The sequence below is a fragment of the Amphiura filiformis genome, unplaced genomic scaffold (genome assembly GCF_039555335.1).
Source record: "Amphiura filiformis unplaced genomic scaffold, Afil_fr2py scaffold_106, whole genome shotgun sequence".
Taxonomy (NCBI): Eukaryota; Metazoa; Echinodermata; class Ophiuroidea; order Amphilepidida; family Amphiuridae; genus Amphiura; species Amphiura filiformis.
Window position 1 is genome coordinate 47,086 of NW_027305570.1, and position 16,150 is coordinate 63,235.

Below are 16,150 nucleotides of genomic sequence, written 5' to 3' on the forward strand. Positions count from 1 at the left end.
TTTTAAATAAGTTATATTTTGGCTTTTGGTTTAGGTAAAAACGTTTTAATAACATTAAAATGTCGGGTTATATAAAGGTCATGATAACGTTTTAAAACGTTTTGTAGGAAAACACACTACTACAATATTTTTTAAATATAAAAAAAAAATGTTATTTTAAACTATTTTTGCAAACATTTTTGCCAAATATTTTGTCAATACTTAAATAACATAATGTTAAAATATTTGAACCCAGCAAACACAGAAACGTTCTTAAAATGTTCTTTTCAAAACCTTTTAATAACATTTAAATGTCGGGTTATATAAAGGTCATGAAAACGTTTTTAAAACGTTATTGCAAATAGTTTGGGCAAACATTTTTCGCAAAATATTTTTTCAACCCCAAAATAACATTCTGCTTAGAATGTTTTGTATCAAGTTTTCAAGAATGTTTTTGGAATGTTATTAAAACGTTTTAATACCCTTTATATAACCCGACATTTAAACGTTTTCTGTAAAACATTTTTGTTTGCTGAGCAGTAGATTATCACAAAATGTTTTTTAAGGTAAAGAAAACGTTTTATACTCTTAATATACCCTTTATATAACCCGACATTTAAACGTTTTCTGACAACCTTTTATAACCTTTTGCGAATGATGTCGAAAACGTTTTGTGTTTGCTGGGTAGTCATTGAATTTTCGCCAAATTCGAGTACTTGAGTCGAATGGTATAAGAGTGTCAAATTCAACACGAGTTTTTATTGATCAATTTAGTCAGTGGCTCAAATTTGAGGATTTTCAGTATTATGTCCGTAGTACACAAAGATAAGTTTTTTGAAGTTAATCATTTTGCACTTTTGAGTTTAGACTCCGTTTCTGCATCAAAGTTCGTCTTAGAAAAGTAACTTTTACATTAAAAACATGCACTTTAAGTCGGGGGAGGGGTGACTTGATAGGAAACCATACGGGGACGTGCCACTAGATGGATAGCATTTTCTAGGCTACCATCATTCAATCTGAACAAACCATCAGAAGCTGAACAATTTGCTACAACACATAGCGCCTTTGTAGGGGCAATGAGATAGCTCGTACGATCACATTTTGGCAGAGACCGAGCACATTTCCTACTGTAATTTTCCGTACGGTCAGAAAGGGTCTAAATTCCAAATTCTTCAATTGCAGCAGAATATGAGTTGTATTTCTTACCAAGTATTTTTTGTACGCCCTTTGCACTTTTTCAAGAGAATTAACCTGTTCACATGTCACAGACGACTAATCCCACACAACATCACCATAATCTAACCATGGTCGTACATAGGCTTTGTAAATAACTGCAAGTTCATCATAGGTAAAACCAAATCTTTTAAGAGTACGGAGCATACATGCGGCTATTTAATACTTTATGGGTGTAAAATGGGTAGGTAGGCCTACAAGCTAATGTCGAGCTTTAACCTCACTACCAAACAAATTTGACCAACAAATTATGTTACTTATAATTAGGCAATTCGTATTGACATTATGTTAGTATAAAGTATACTCAGGAACATAAAAGGGTGTGTTCAAATCGTTTAGTCTGCATGCATCCTTCAAAATTTAAACCGGGAATTTGATGTGAATTTTGCTATAGGCCCTATAGTACAAAATGCCTTATTTTCTCATTTTCATCTTGAAATTTCAACCCCGATTTCAGCTTACAATTCCATTTATTTCACCTGTCATTTTGGGGTTACTTAAGGGAACTGGAATAGCGTTTTGAGCGTTTCGACAGCATTTTTTGTTGGACATGAGAGCACATCAGACCTATCGAATTGCATTCTGAATACGAAGAATGTCTTTCTGATATCAAATAATTTTCATTTTATGAAATTCACGATATAATACAAATTTTATGACAAATTATTAAAATTTGATATTTGTCACATTTTGGAGATATAACAGTCCTCGAAGTAAATTTTATAAATTTAATGATATAGTCTTAAAGTGTTTGTAGCTGGGAGAAAAAGCCGACGATCAATTGAAAAGTTTGACCTTTCATATTGAAGATATGGATTTTTTCCCAAAAAAGACCTAATTGTTTTTGGTGTTTTGGGGAAAAAATCCATATCTTCAATACGAAAGGTCAAAATTTTCAATTGATCGTCGGCTTTTCATCCCACCTACATACACTTTAGGTAGAAATCTTCAGATTTATAAAGTTTACTTCGAGTACTGTTAAATATCAAAAATATCAATTTTTAATGATTTGCCAGCCATAAAATGTGTATTACATTGCGAATTTCAAAAAATCAAAATTATTTGATATCAGAAGGCCATTCTTCGTATTCAGAATGCAATTCGATATCATGTCTTATGTGCTCTAATCAGTGTCCCACAATAAATACTGTCCAAACGTTCATATCCCCTTCCCTTAACAGCACCACGATATTGTGTATGATAAGACAATACCATGCTTTTATGCTTCATCCTCTCTAACCTCCCCAATTATCTAAATATAATATACTATCTTCCTCACTGGGAGGATGGAAGTTATTTCTCGCATTTACGGCCCAGCTACTATGGGCTATTTGCGGGAGGAGATAAGTTTATTTATTTATATATTTATTTTAATCATATTTATCCAGGGTAGCCAAATAGCTGGTCTAACATGGGGCCCTGCTACACATACAATTTATAAAAGCAACAATTATCAACATGCAGTTTATACGGTATATACAACTATTAGATACAAATTTAAAATATAAAAATATATACAATTTTCAAAGTAAATAAAAACACATCATTTACAAGTATGCACATGTATATTTATTTTGAGCTTGTGTGCTTATGACATGTTAAATTCTCATACATGTTCAAGAAAACAAAGTATGTATGGCTGATATTGTCACTGTCTCTACCAGTGTGTAAAATTTAGCCTAAAAGCAACTAGGTCGCAGGACAAGATGCTCCTCAAAATAGACCTAACCTGGATGTTAAGTAATTTTATGTGTAACTTTGGTTTTGATGTATGCGAAATCCGCTCAGCTGATCAACTATCAAAATGACATTATTGTGAAATTTTGCAGAAAAAGACTCTATTTTTAATATACACTGCTGTCCATACAAGATGGGATACTGCACTTGACATAGTGAATAATTATTAAATTTTACATACCCCCTCCCCCCATCAGGAAAAATAAAATCACATAATTCCCCCGTATTTGTCAAAGTAAAAAATCACATACTCCCTATATTTCTCCCGGGCCCCTCCGGCATTAGTAATGTACGGTCCCTGCTTTCATATTTTTCTCATTTTCAACATGTTATACATAATTATTTTTTCTTCACTGACGATTATTTTATAACCACTTCCTTAGACATAGCCAACATGTCATAAAGTGCAAAGTGTGCGTATCTGTGTATTTGGTATTAAAAAGCATACAGCAGGTAAAATACAAAGCTCTTCTTTTGATTCTAAAAACTTCCTTTCAAAATATCCAACCGATGTTTGCTATGTAATCTTGCCACAAAAGACAATTTCTAAGCTTCAGAATGATTTACAATAGAAAGACCTTGGTTGGTATTTAATACTTTATGGGTGTAACAATACACATTGGGTGTAATAAGTGGCAATGGTGTTATCATTACTGGCTATTCTGAATTTGAAAATCATTTCTTAGATACACCCAATTTTGGGTGGTCAATGCTCCCAATATAGTTCACATCTGACTTAGCATTTTCATTTTACAAACATTTTTAACCACAATTTCTTTTCTGTTTATAGGCCTATGCATGTTTTGAAGACTTACATTTAGACCTACACATTACTAATAGGCCTACAATCTTCTGACTAACTTGGCATGACTTCAAAAGTATGAGTACAATGGGAAGAATATTTTCATGAGACAGTGAACTGTTCATATTTCACCAAATGAAAATATCCATTGAACAAAAAATGTTTTATTCCTTTACTTCCACTTAATTTTATAAATTATGAGGAGAACAAAATCAATTAATAACATATATTAACTATATTCTGAGTGCTCTCGGCAGCTCGGCGGGCCTCCTTTTACCTTATGTTTTGCTTTTGCTTTTGATTCATTGCCTAATGCATTTAAAATCATAAAATAAAATGCAAATAAAAAAATTATAAAATTATGAAAAAATTCCTTTATTCCCCTCACAGAATAATATAAAACATGATATCTTAAATGTGCAAGTGATACAGAATAATCAATTGTTTCCTCACGTCTTACTCTCCCTGTTATTTTCCTCAATTATTTTAATTTATACATATCCCATAACATACCCTATTTTGCTCATAAACAATCAATCTGGTATACTGAATAGTTTGAATTAAAGCAAACAGAATAAAATCGTTTAAACAAATATAAATCTAACATTTTCCTCTTGGCTGAAACCACAATCATGACAATTATAGATATCAATTTGCCAATTATTATTGCATTTAAAAAAGAAGAAAAGGAGTGTGATACCTGTCATATTCCGTTCTATCAGTGTCCAATAATTTGCCCATACAAATTCGACACATTGGCTTATAAATAATTTAGTATCATGAGCAATTAATGAATTACAACAATGTTTTTGTGAATGTAACTTTAATATATATAATTTCACCCATTCAAAAAAGCGGTCATTTCAATACAGATCTGCCGCGGGTATTTATAAACCAAGTTGCACAACTTAAATGCAATTATCTCAAAACTGCCTTTTTCGAGGCAGTCAGTTGTGGCACATCCGAGTATTACAAAGAAGTGACTTCACCGTGATTCATACAGGGTTCGACGCGGCTATTGTTATTAATTATTTGTTAATACAACACAATTATTGATATGAGAAATATCTATATCATGCAAGTTTGTGCACTAACATGACAAAAGAATATCATGCGGAAAATGTTATGAAAAGGCACTTTTTAAAAATTCCTCTATCACTCCAGACCTTAAATGGAACAATCGTACCATCATTGTAAAATAAGTCACTAACTAACTTCATACCATGGATCAAAAAATGCTGAAAATAGATGGACTGGAGATTCACAAGGATGTGACGATTGTTCCAAATGCATTGCTGATGAGGGTCGACATTATCAGAATTACTTAAATTAATATACGAAATCAACATATCTTTATACAAGGACGGAATATGCCATTTCATTATCTGCTTTGGGGAGATATTACAGTAAAAGATTAAATCATTACCATATAGGATGATAAATCCATTCTAAATAATTTTCCAAGGCGCTGAAGTGGTATTGTATTTACTAACCCACTTAATTTTCTGAGCAGCAAAAATAGATTTTACATCAACCATTTTCAACCTTCCTTTCTCTTAGCAACAAGCCATAATGCTTGAGACTTACATACATTTAATTTCAATCCAGAGACCTTAGTGAAACAATCTAAAACCTTTATAAGATTATTTGCTAACTGAACATCAGCTAAAACACATGTAGTGTCATTTGCATACTGAATTAACTTAGGGCTTTGACATAATTATTTAACCAAACTTGGACCAAAATTCATTCGATTTAAAGCTTGAAAAATAAAGTTCCACTCTAACGAATCGAACGCTTTTTCAAAATCTAAGAACAAAAGAAGACCTGAAATATTTTTAAATTTGGTATACTCCATTACATCATTGATAGAGCGAACTGAATCACCAATGTATCTACCTTTAACAAAACCACTTTGGTTTGCCATATCAAGTTATGAATAACCTTTTCAACTCTCATCGCAAGTTCTTTAGAGGCGATTTTGTAGACTACATTAAATAAGGACATGGGTCTCCAATTCTTTAACTTGCATCTGTCTTTACCTTCTTTCTCAATCAAAGTAATCACAGCTTGCCTCTAAGAAGATGACATTTCTCCTTTATTCAAACCTTTATTTAATACATGCACCAAAAAGTATCAATTTGTTAGGCAAAAGTACTAAAGCACCCGTTGAACCGTTCGATAATTTTCACCAGTTTCAAGCCCAAATTTCGCCCGCGAGTCCGCCCAATTCACCACCAGTTTACCAGTATCAATTCGCTAGTGAAAGCGCCCACGTCACTAGTTAGGATTTCAGGTAAAAAACCATGATCGGCACTAACACTTGCAAACCGTCTATATTTCAATTAAAACGATTGAACTTTAATATTCAAGTTCGATAATTCGTGTGTGAAAAAAAACCTGACCAGAAACATACTTCCACAGCTCAAGTAGTTAGGCGGTAAAAGTACTAAAGCACCCGTTTCGATAATTTTCACCAGTTTCAAGCCCAAGCCCGCGAGTCCGCCCAATTCACCACCAGTTTACCAGTGCTATTTATTACTTTACGTTGAAACCAATAGAGAATTCGGGTAGTGAATTGGTAGTGAAAAGAACAATAGATCTGGACTTTTACACCCAAACTCGCTAGTGAAAGCGCCCACGTCACTAGCGAACACTAGTCGATTTCAGGAGTCATAAGAGAAACCATGATCGGCAGAACGAATTGCTTGCATGCTTTACACTTGCCAAACTGTACGTCTATATTTCAATTAAAACGATATGGAATATTCTTTAATATGATGGCTACCTCGAAACTTGGTTTAAAACAAACTTTTGAACGGGATATTTTTATTCAACCAAGCAAAGTTTGAATTTCTTATTTATGTTTTTGACAATCGACCTAATCGTACTATCAGTATAAATTGAATTGGTAGTGAAAAAACAGATCTGACTTTATAAACTCGCTAGTGAAAGGCCTGATGGAACTAATTGCTTGCATGCTTTACACTTGCCAAACTGTGCGTCTATATTTCATTTTGTGATAAAGCATTTAATTGCAAATTTAAAATGGAGACTGCTCATTTTATTATACTACAGCACGGCAAAATGGAAAAGAAAACGCAGTAACTCGGCAAGTCTATTACTACTACATTCATATTGCATAGTAGTATTTATAGTTTGATCAGCTCGTAATAGGCGGGAAATGTTAGGCTTTTAACACTACGCCGAAAAGTAGACCCACGTTAAGAGTGTTATTAGTTGAACTGTTTGGTCTATATTTTGCGTGCTACATACACAAAGTAGACAAAGCATAGGACTTGAATTAATAATTTGTGATGTTTCTGGCGTGATGTCACAAGACAATTCTCAAAATGAAATATTTTGATATTAATCCGCGATGTTATAAGGCCCGTCGATTACGATCTGATCAAAGTACAGTGCGGAACGATACATGATGTATAAAGCTATTTATCATGACTGCATCATCCTCAACTTACACCAAATAATTTTGTTTTATTAACAAAATAACAATTGATTCCACCACCCGTATTTTAAGGCAATGCCAATGTTCTCAATAAACAAAAAAAAAAAGAATCGTTGCTTAAAAATACTAATACTATATCACCACATGAATTGCATGTATTGGCTAATCACCGCATACCAACTGGGTATATTATGTTGCAAATTAATGACTTGTATACAAATCTGGAATCTCAAACAGTAGGCCTACTTGTCAGCAAAATGAGTGCGATCTTCGGAGATAATTGTATTTTGATCTCAAGAGACATCTTATTTTTTAATGAATTATCACTAGTGTGTAGAAGACATATTAAATTGTGTCCTGCTGCTACATATGTTGCACATGATCTCACATAATATATCTATATTATACAATTATAATAACAAATAGTCAGGAGCTTCTTTTCTGGACACTAGGATAGCCAATTTATCTTTTATTACAGGCTTACTATTATTCAGAAACTCTAAATGGAGTTGTAAGAGCATACAGTATTACCTATAGTTATCAATTTCTTTTTGATAACACCTTTCTCATAATAATATTTAATGCAGAAATTTGCATGATATGGATATTTCTAAAAGAATTCTTATAAGAATAATTTTGTTTTATTAACAAATAATTAATACTAATATTATCATCGTGTGTGAAAAAAACCCTGACCAGATACATACTCGGCCACAGCTCAAGAAGTTAGGCGGTAAAAGTGCTAAAGCGCCCGTTCGATAATTTTCACCAGTTTCAAGCCCAAATTTCGCCCATGAGTCCGCTCAATTCACCACCAGTTTACCAGTGCTATTTATTAGTTTACGTTGAAACCAATAGAGAATTCGGGTAGTGAATTGGTAGTGAAAAGAACAATAGATCTGGACTTTAACACCCAAACTCGCTAGTGAAAGCGCCCACGTCACTAGCGAACACTAGTCGATTTCAGGAGTCATAAGAGAAACCATGATCGGCAGAACGAATTGTTTGCATGCTTTACACCTGCCAAACTGTACGTCTATATTTCAACTAAAATGATATGGAATATTCTTTAATATGATGGCTACCTCGAAACTTGGTTTAAAACAAACTTTTGAACGGGATATTTTCATTCAACCAAGCAAAGTTTGAATTTCTTATTCATGTTTTTGACAATCGACCTAATCGTACTATCAGTATAAATATTTTGTGATAAAGCATTTAATTGCAAATTTAAAATGGAGACCGCTCATTTTATTATACTACAGCACGGCAAAATGGAAAAGAAAACGGGGTAACTCGGCAAGTCTATTACTACTACATTAATATTGCATAGTAGTATTTAGTGCGGAACGATACATGATGTATAAAGCTATTTATCATACAAATGACTGCATCATCCTCTACTTACACCAAATAATTTTGTTTTATTAACAAAATGACAATTGATTCCACCGCCCGTATTTTAAGGCAATGCCAATGTTCTCAATACGCAACAGAAAAAAGAATCGTTGCTTAAAAATACTAATACTATATCACCACATGAATTGCATGTACTGGCTAATCACCGCATAACAACCGGGTATATTATGTTGCAAATTAATGACTTGTATACAAATCTGGAATCTCAAACAGTAGGCCTACTCATAAGCAAAATGAGTGCTATCTTCGGAGATAATTATATTATGATCTCACGAGACATCTTATTTTTTAATGAATTATCACTAGTGTGTAGAAGACATGTTAAACTGTATCCTGCTGCCTCATTGCACATGATATCACATAATATATCTATTATATAATTATAATAACAAATAGTCAGGAGCTTCTTTTCTGGACACTAGGATAGCCCATTTTCTACTAAATTCAAATCGAGATGTAAGCGTTCATTCAATTCGCGCGAAAAGGAATGACACTTATACTAAACTGAACGATCAAAGTTTGAAATTGGACGGGAAGACCTATATTACAGGCTTACTATTACTCAGAAACTCCAAATGGATTTTCAAGAGCATACAATATTACCTGTATTATTTTTTTAATCAATTTCTTTTTGATAACATCTTTCTCATGATAAACTGGTGGTAAATTTGTTGTTGTTAATGAGTTATGCACGTTTTACAAAAGTGTTGTTGTTTCAGTCCTCTTTACAACATAACTCAACATAACCACAGGACCTACAAAAGTATATCTGTGATATTTTAATTCTTTTACACGCTCGCTGTGAAATGATCATGCAATTTTGCCAAAGCTCACTACTATTCGCAACATGCTGTGAACTACCAAATTGCAACAGTTTAAAATAGTTGCTAAACTTTACATGCTTTGATTATGGTCACAAGAGGGCGGACGCATAACAGAAACATTTTAAGTGAGCAACAATATGTTTACGGTGTTCTGGTATGATTGACACAGGATTTGTCATGAGTGAAATGTGGATCGAGGGTGAACTTAATCCGTATTTACCACTCTCATTATATGAATAGAACTTTTCATGAGTGGAGGTAGAGAAGTTTCAGGGGTGAGCTAGTGATGTTCACTACCTTTTATTTTGGGATTAATTTCATGAGTCCGCCCCTGATATATCACGAGTTCACCCATGAAAATGACAATAGAAACTAGTGAAACCATGAACTGGCCCTGAAATTGGTCGTAAAAAGGGTGAAATTAATGAGTTTCACCCCCGTTTTACCACCATTTTCCTTAGCACCAGTCGTGAAAGTGGTGAATGTTTCCGAAATTTGTCTGATATTTTTTTGCCTGGGAGAGAGAGAGAGAGAGAGAGAGAGAGAGAGAGAGAGAGAGAGAGAGAGAGAGAGAGAGAGAGAGAGAGAGAGAGAGAGAGAGAGAGAGAGAGAGAGAGAGAGAGAGAGAGAGAGAGAGAGAGAGGGGGGGGGGGTCTACCAGCTGAAGAATGTTCTCATTGGTAAAACCAGCAGAAAGGCCTCGCAGATACGAGATGCCAAAGGAGAAATACTTAAGGATGAGGCTGCTCGACTGCAGAGATGGGCTGAATCTGTTGAAGACCTGCTCAAACGCTGAAGAGCCTAGTGAGTTATTAAACTTCTGAAAGTTCAATCCTTTTCGAAGAACTAAAAATTGATATGGAACCGCCAACCAGAGAAGAACTTGACAGGGCTCTTAGCCTGCTCAAACGAAACAAAGCACCGGGCATTGATAACATCCTCTCACTTCTCAAGGATGGTGGCGACAACATCAAATAATGGTTGCTGATAATTTGTAAACTGATGAAGGCGAACCGAGAAAACACCAAGAGAATGGGGACAAGGCATAGTCCTTCCATTACCAAAGAAGGGGTGCCTTTCTCACTGTCAGCAATAACTATGGTATCACTCTACTGGCCATTGCAGGCAAAGTTTTCTCCACAATCGTACTTCTAAGAGTGAAGGATGGCGTTGAAGTAAGAATGAGGGACAACCAAGCTGGTTTTAGGGACGCCCATGCCAGGATTAAATATTCGGCCTGAACCAAATCATCAAGAAATGTCTGAACCAACAACTACCAAGCTTTATTTAACTTCATAGACTTTAAGGCTGCCTTTGACTCGTCAACCATCTCTATGGAAAATCCTGCACGTCTATGGCATCCCAAGGAAGATCATCAAACTCATAATTAACTCTTATCATGCCACAACATGTGCGATCAAATCACAGGGCTCCCTTTCCAAATTCTTCAATATAGTCACTGGCGTAAGACAGACAGGGTGATATTTGATCACCACTGCTTTTTGAAATGTCATCGACTTCGTATAGAAAGCAAGAAAGGTATAACCCTTCTACCTAGGCGAAGCTTGAGGTACCCGGAGGTAAAACTGGTTGATCTAGACTATGCTGACATAGCCCTCCTAATCCATTCTGATGCCAAGATGACAGATACAACTGAAGCCATCACTTGGTCTTTCAAGCTCAGCACCGTTGGCTCCAATGAGAGATGAAGGCCTCATCAAGGTTATGGATCACTTTAAATATATGAGAGCATACTTTAGTGCTGATGGATCATATAATAAGGAGCTCAATCATATGAGTGGCAAAGCATCTGATGCTTTTAAAGAACTTAAGAAGGTGTGGAAGGAACGGGTATATCAAATTAGACACCTATAGTGCATACGTTCTCTCTGCCCTTTTATATGCTTCTGAATGCTGAACCCTCAGTATTCCAGATTAGATGCATTTGATATGAGATGCCAAAGGAAAATTCTCCGCGGACCCAGTATATCACCAACGACTTTATAAGATCATCAATGACGAAACAACAGAAGCTCACTACAATGTATCATAAGAAAGCGATGCTTACAGTGGTTTGGCCATCTGCGCAGAATGGATGAGAGTCGCATCCGGCCCAAGAAAGCTGGAATCCCCCCATGGAAAGAGAAGACCTGGACGCCCTAGGACAACTTGGAAGAGTGTTATTTAGAGGGACTTGGATAGACTTGGCACCAGGTGGTCTGTGGAAGAAGCTGAAATTGCTACGGGCCACGTGGAAGTTTTTCCTACGTAAGGCAGCAGGTGAAGAAATGCACGATGCTGACTGATAGGTAGGTAGGTATTTCCAAAATTCAACACCGTCACCCATTAATAGTTTCATTACAATAGCTGAACTTTATATAATGTAATTTGTGGATTCAAGGAATGTCTTGTGGGAGACATGTCAGGCCAAAAAACGATTTTCAGATTATCGCTGCCATGAAATATGAATACTTCGTAATGTAAATGCTTGACACCACACAAGTAGGCTTTTTTCTTTTCAAGTCAAAAATGTTAATGTATTGCACTTAAGAAAATTCTAGCAGTCTTCTTGGCAGTATTCTTTCCCCACACTGCTTTCTGAGAAATGCAGGAGGATTCTACATTCTGCAGGAATTGCGTGAATTGCGTAACATAATGCGTCAATTGCGTTACAAAAGGCGGACGGTCTGTTCCACGTGCAGGGTGATGAAGAAGAGTTGTGGGCACGGTGTGTAGCTAATGCGTCGTTTGCGTCATGAAATGCGTCGTTTGCGCCATGAAATGCGTTGATTGCGCCATGAAATGCGTCGATTGCGTTGTGAAATGCATCGAGTGCGTCAATTGCGGCGTCAAAATGCGTCGATTGCGTCGATATACCATGTGCAGGGTGATGGAGAAGACTTGTGGACACGGTGTGTGGCCAATGCGTCGTTTGCGCCATGAAAATGCGTTGAATGCGTCACAAATGCGTCGATTGCGTAACATAGTGCGTCAAGTGCGGCGTCAATATGCGTCAAGTGCGTAACAAAATGCGTCAAAATGCGTCGTTTGCGCAAATGTTACCCGATAGAGCATATAATGTGAATTTTGAACCGTATCTCGTCATTTGAAGGTGAGCCTCGAAACAGTCAACATGAATGTAGCAAAGCCCCACGCTTGTCTCCTCTGCGATAAATCATTCGGGCGAAAGTACGACCTGAAGAGGCATGAGAACGCCGTACACGCTGAAGATGAATTTGACGAAGATGAAAATTCCGAGATGGATGATTCTGATGTTGGAGATTCCGAGATTAATGAAACCGAATCTGAGGTTGAGGCAGAGGATGTTTAAAGACATTCCCACAACCCAATGGGGTTTCTGACTTTGTATGTCTGGCTTTTGTACACATGTGGTATAGTTGATCATACCTTGCATTGGGATGTGTGCAAATATCTGGTGTTTTCATCCTATTATTTAACATTCAAAACATCGAGACTTATGAATAAAATTAGTGCAGTGGGACAATATGAATGTTTCCTGTAAGAAAATCAAATATCAGTCATAAGTCTCAACTATTAGCTTGTTGGCTGCAGTTTTAAAATTCGGATGCAGATGCGTCTAGCGATGTCGAGCTGGAGGACAACGCTGCGTATCAAGAATGGTACGAGCAGGCCAAACGAGCTACTCGCGAAATGTGGGATGAAAAATTCTAAAAATACGTCAACGAAGATATGATGGACGAAGAGGGGGCTAAAGAAAAGGCAGATATGAAAACCATGTGGGCGGTTAAACGTTTCTTTTTCGACCGCTACACGACGTTTTTGTCACGCGACGTACATCTGAAAGACGATGGCACTCATCAGGATATCGTGGCTGACCTCGAAGAGAAGATGGATAAGGGCATGAACATCCGCAAAGCGCTCAAAAGAGTGATGGCTAAACATCAAGCCAAATTTGATGGACTCTTTCAACAAGAGGAACCTGAAGATGAGGAACCTTAAGATGAGGAACATGCTGAAGAGAGCGATGATTAATTCTGCGTAGCATCGATGATATAAAATGTGTTACATTGAAAAAAAGCGGATCGAGTGAAAACAAATTTTCAGGGTGTAAACCAGAGTACAGAGTCTCTAACTGACTGGAAAAACATGGTATCTATTGGTCCGAGATGGTCGTATTGTCGAACTATTGGATCAGATTGGTCAATGAAAAAGTATGAGTTACCTAAGGAACATCTATAAATAACCTATCATCATAAGGTCACGTGTCAATATAGTTTTTTTAGAAATGAAACACAATCCAGAATTACGATTGGTCGAGTCATCCGTGACGTATACTAGAGATCGGATATAAAGTCTGCACGCACGTCTCTATTCGGCATAACAACGGGCTTCATCGCGTCTTCAGCTTGCATAATTTATCCTTCATAGCCTGAGATGGCTACTTTCAATATCAGCGACGTTTCACTTAACTCGAAGGAAGATTGGGACGCCTCGATCGAAGAAATGGAGATGGGGAGACAACAACATCTACTTCATCAATTTGCGCATTATATTATCGGGAATGAGTTGGAACGTGATGCGAGGGAAATCATGAAGACGCATTGTGACGGATGTCTCGTTGATTATCCTAACGGACATCCTAGCCAGGTGAAACACATTTGCGTGTATCTGGATGAAGATCGCGACGATCCATTGTGGGACATCGTTTACGAAAAAGCGTTTTCTGAATTGGATCTGAACTACGTTAATGCTGTATGGCTGGAGGTTGCTAATATTCAAAGCTTAGACGCCAACTTGATTGATTTTGCGGAAAGTACAACGACATCCGTAGCAAAATGCAAAAATAAAGATTATCGGAATGGAAAGGGCGGCAAAAACGGGCCTTTTCTAATGCGGTGTTTTAGAAAGATCCATTATTGCTCCCCCGTAGATGGACTCATCTGGACAAAAGCAGAAGTGGTAAACCAAGTTAGGGAAAAGGTGGAGAATCAGCTGCAATCAGCAATAGAAAGGAAATGAACATTTTCAAAAAAAAAACCTTTATATCACAAATTTTACACTTAGTTGGAATGTTTTGGGTGAAGGGTATCGATAGCATGAAACATAAAAATGTAACTTATTGTACCGAATAAAACAGAAGGAAACTCATAATAAATCTGCGCAATTGTCATTTCTTAATAAGTGTTTGATTTTTACATCCTAAGCATCTTGTTGTGTCAACAAGTAAACATATCATTGCATTGTCCCAGATGATGAAAGATCGATGTAATATTGAATTTCATCAATCATATCTCATACAGGCCTATTATATCATGAATATTTAATGATATTTCAGATTGTTAAAGAATTTGACAATAGGAGCTACAGATCATTCAAGAAATGTCCATTGTCCCAGATGATGCAAGATCCATGCAATTTCATCTATCATGTCTCGTGTGTAGGCCTATAATTATATCATGAATATTTTTGCTTCAGAAGAAGTTACTTGCATGTTGGATATATAATTATTATCAATTTTACATGGCTCTGAATAATATTGATTTACAGAGAAATAAAAAGTGCCATGGTGTCAAAATTTAACTAATTTAATTTAAAAATATAATTAAAAACAAAAAAAACAAAAGAAGAAACAAAGAAATTTAAAAAATAAGAATAAACTATTATTAAAATAATAACGTTATTGCATCATTATTTCACCTCGTTGCGCAACTAAGGGTTATGTTACATCATCCGTTTTATGTCATTGTGATTAGGGTCATCGCTGATTGGCTACTCGTCATCTAACGTTACATACTGATTGGTCCACGTCAATCTATGCATTATGTCATCGTTAATAGTAATACACTGCATTTAGAACGCTATACACAAAAGTACCATAGCGTGTACAAATATCATAAAAAACATAATACATAATACAAAATACATCAGAATAAATATGATTTCAACAGTCTCTTGAAAGAATCAATGGATGGAGCTGATCTGATTGTAATGGGGAGTTCATTCCAGGCTTGGGCAGCAATGATGTGAAATCGCTTTTCACCAAAGGCAGTGATACTTGCTTTGGGAATTGCCAAGCGAGTGGTATCACCCGATTATCTGAGAGGTCGGCCAGGAACATATAGAATGAGCGAGATTATGCATGGATTTGTAAACATATAGCAGAAGCTTGAAAGTAATGCGGTTGGAGATGGGGAGCCAGTGCAATTTGACCAGCAGTGAGGCAGCATCAACTCTCCGACCGACAGCAAAGATGGCTCTTGCGGCGGCATTTTGGAGACGCTGAAGTCGACAGATGTCTGTGGCAGATAGATGAGTGGCAAATAGTGCCACCGATCACGTGCTAATCACGTTATTGCGCAACTACCGGTTATATTACATCATTTTTAAACGTTATTACATCATTTTATTTTTAAAACGCCCTCTTTGTATCTTAGAATCAAAATGGCGGCCTAAAAACGCCCTCTAGGTACCTCTTACGCCCAAAACGGCGCTACTTCCGGTTCAAAGGTCGAACCCGGGTCAAATGTCACTCCGGGTCAAAGGTCATGGGTCAAGGGTCAAATGTCAGGTCCAAGGTCACGTTATGACGTCATAGGTCAAAAGTGTCCCGAAGTGCCACGTATAGTAGTGTCACGGATTGTAAGAAAATGATTCAAAGGGGTTTGAGGTGATATTTCTTAAACTTCGTCAACAACTCGCATTCATCAC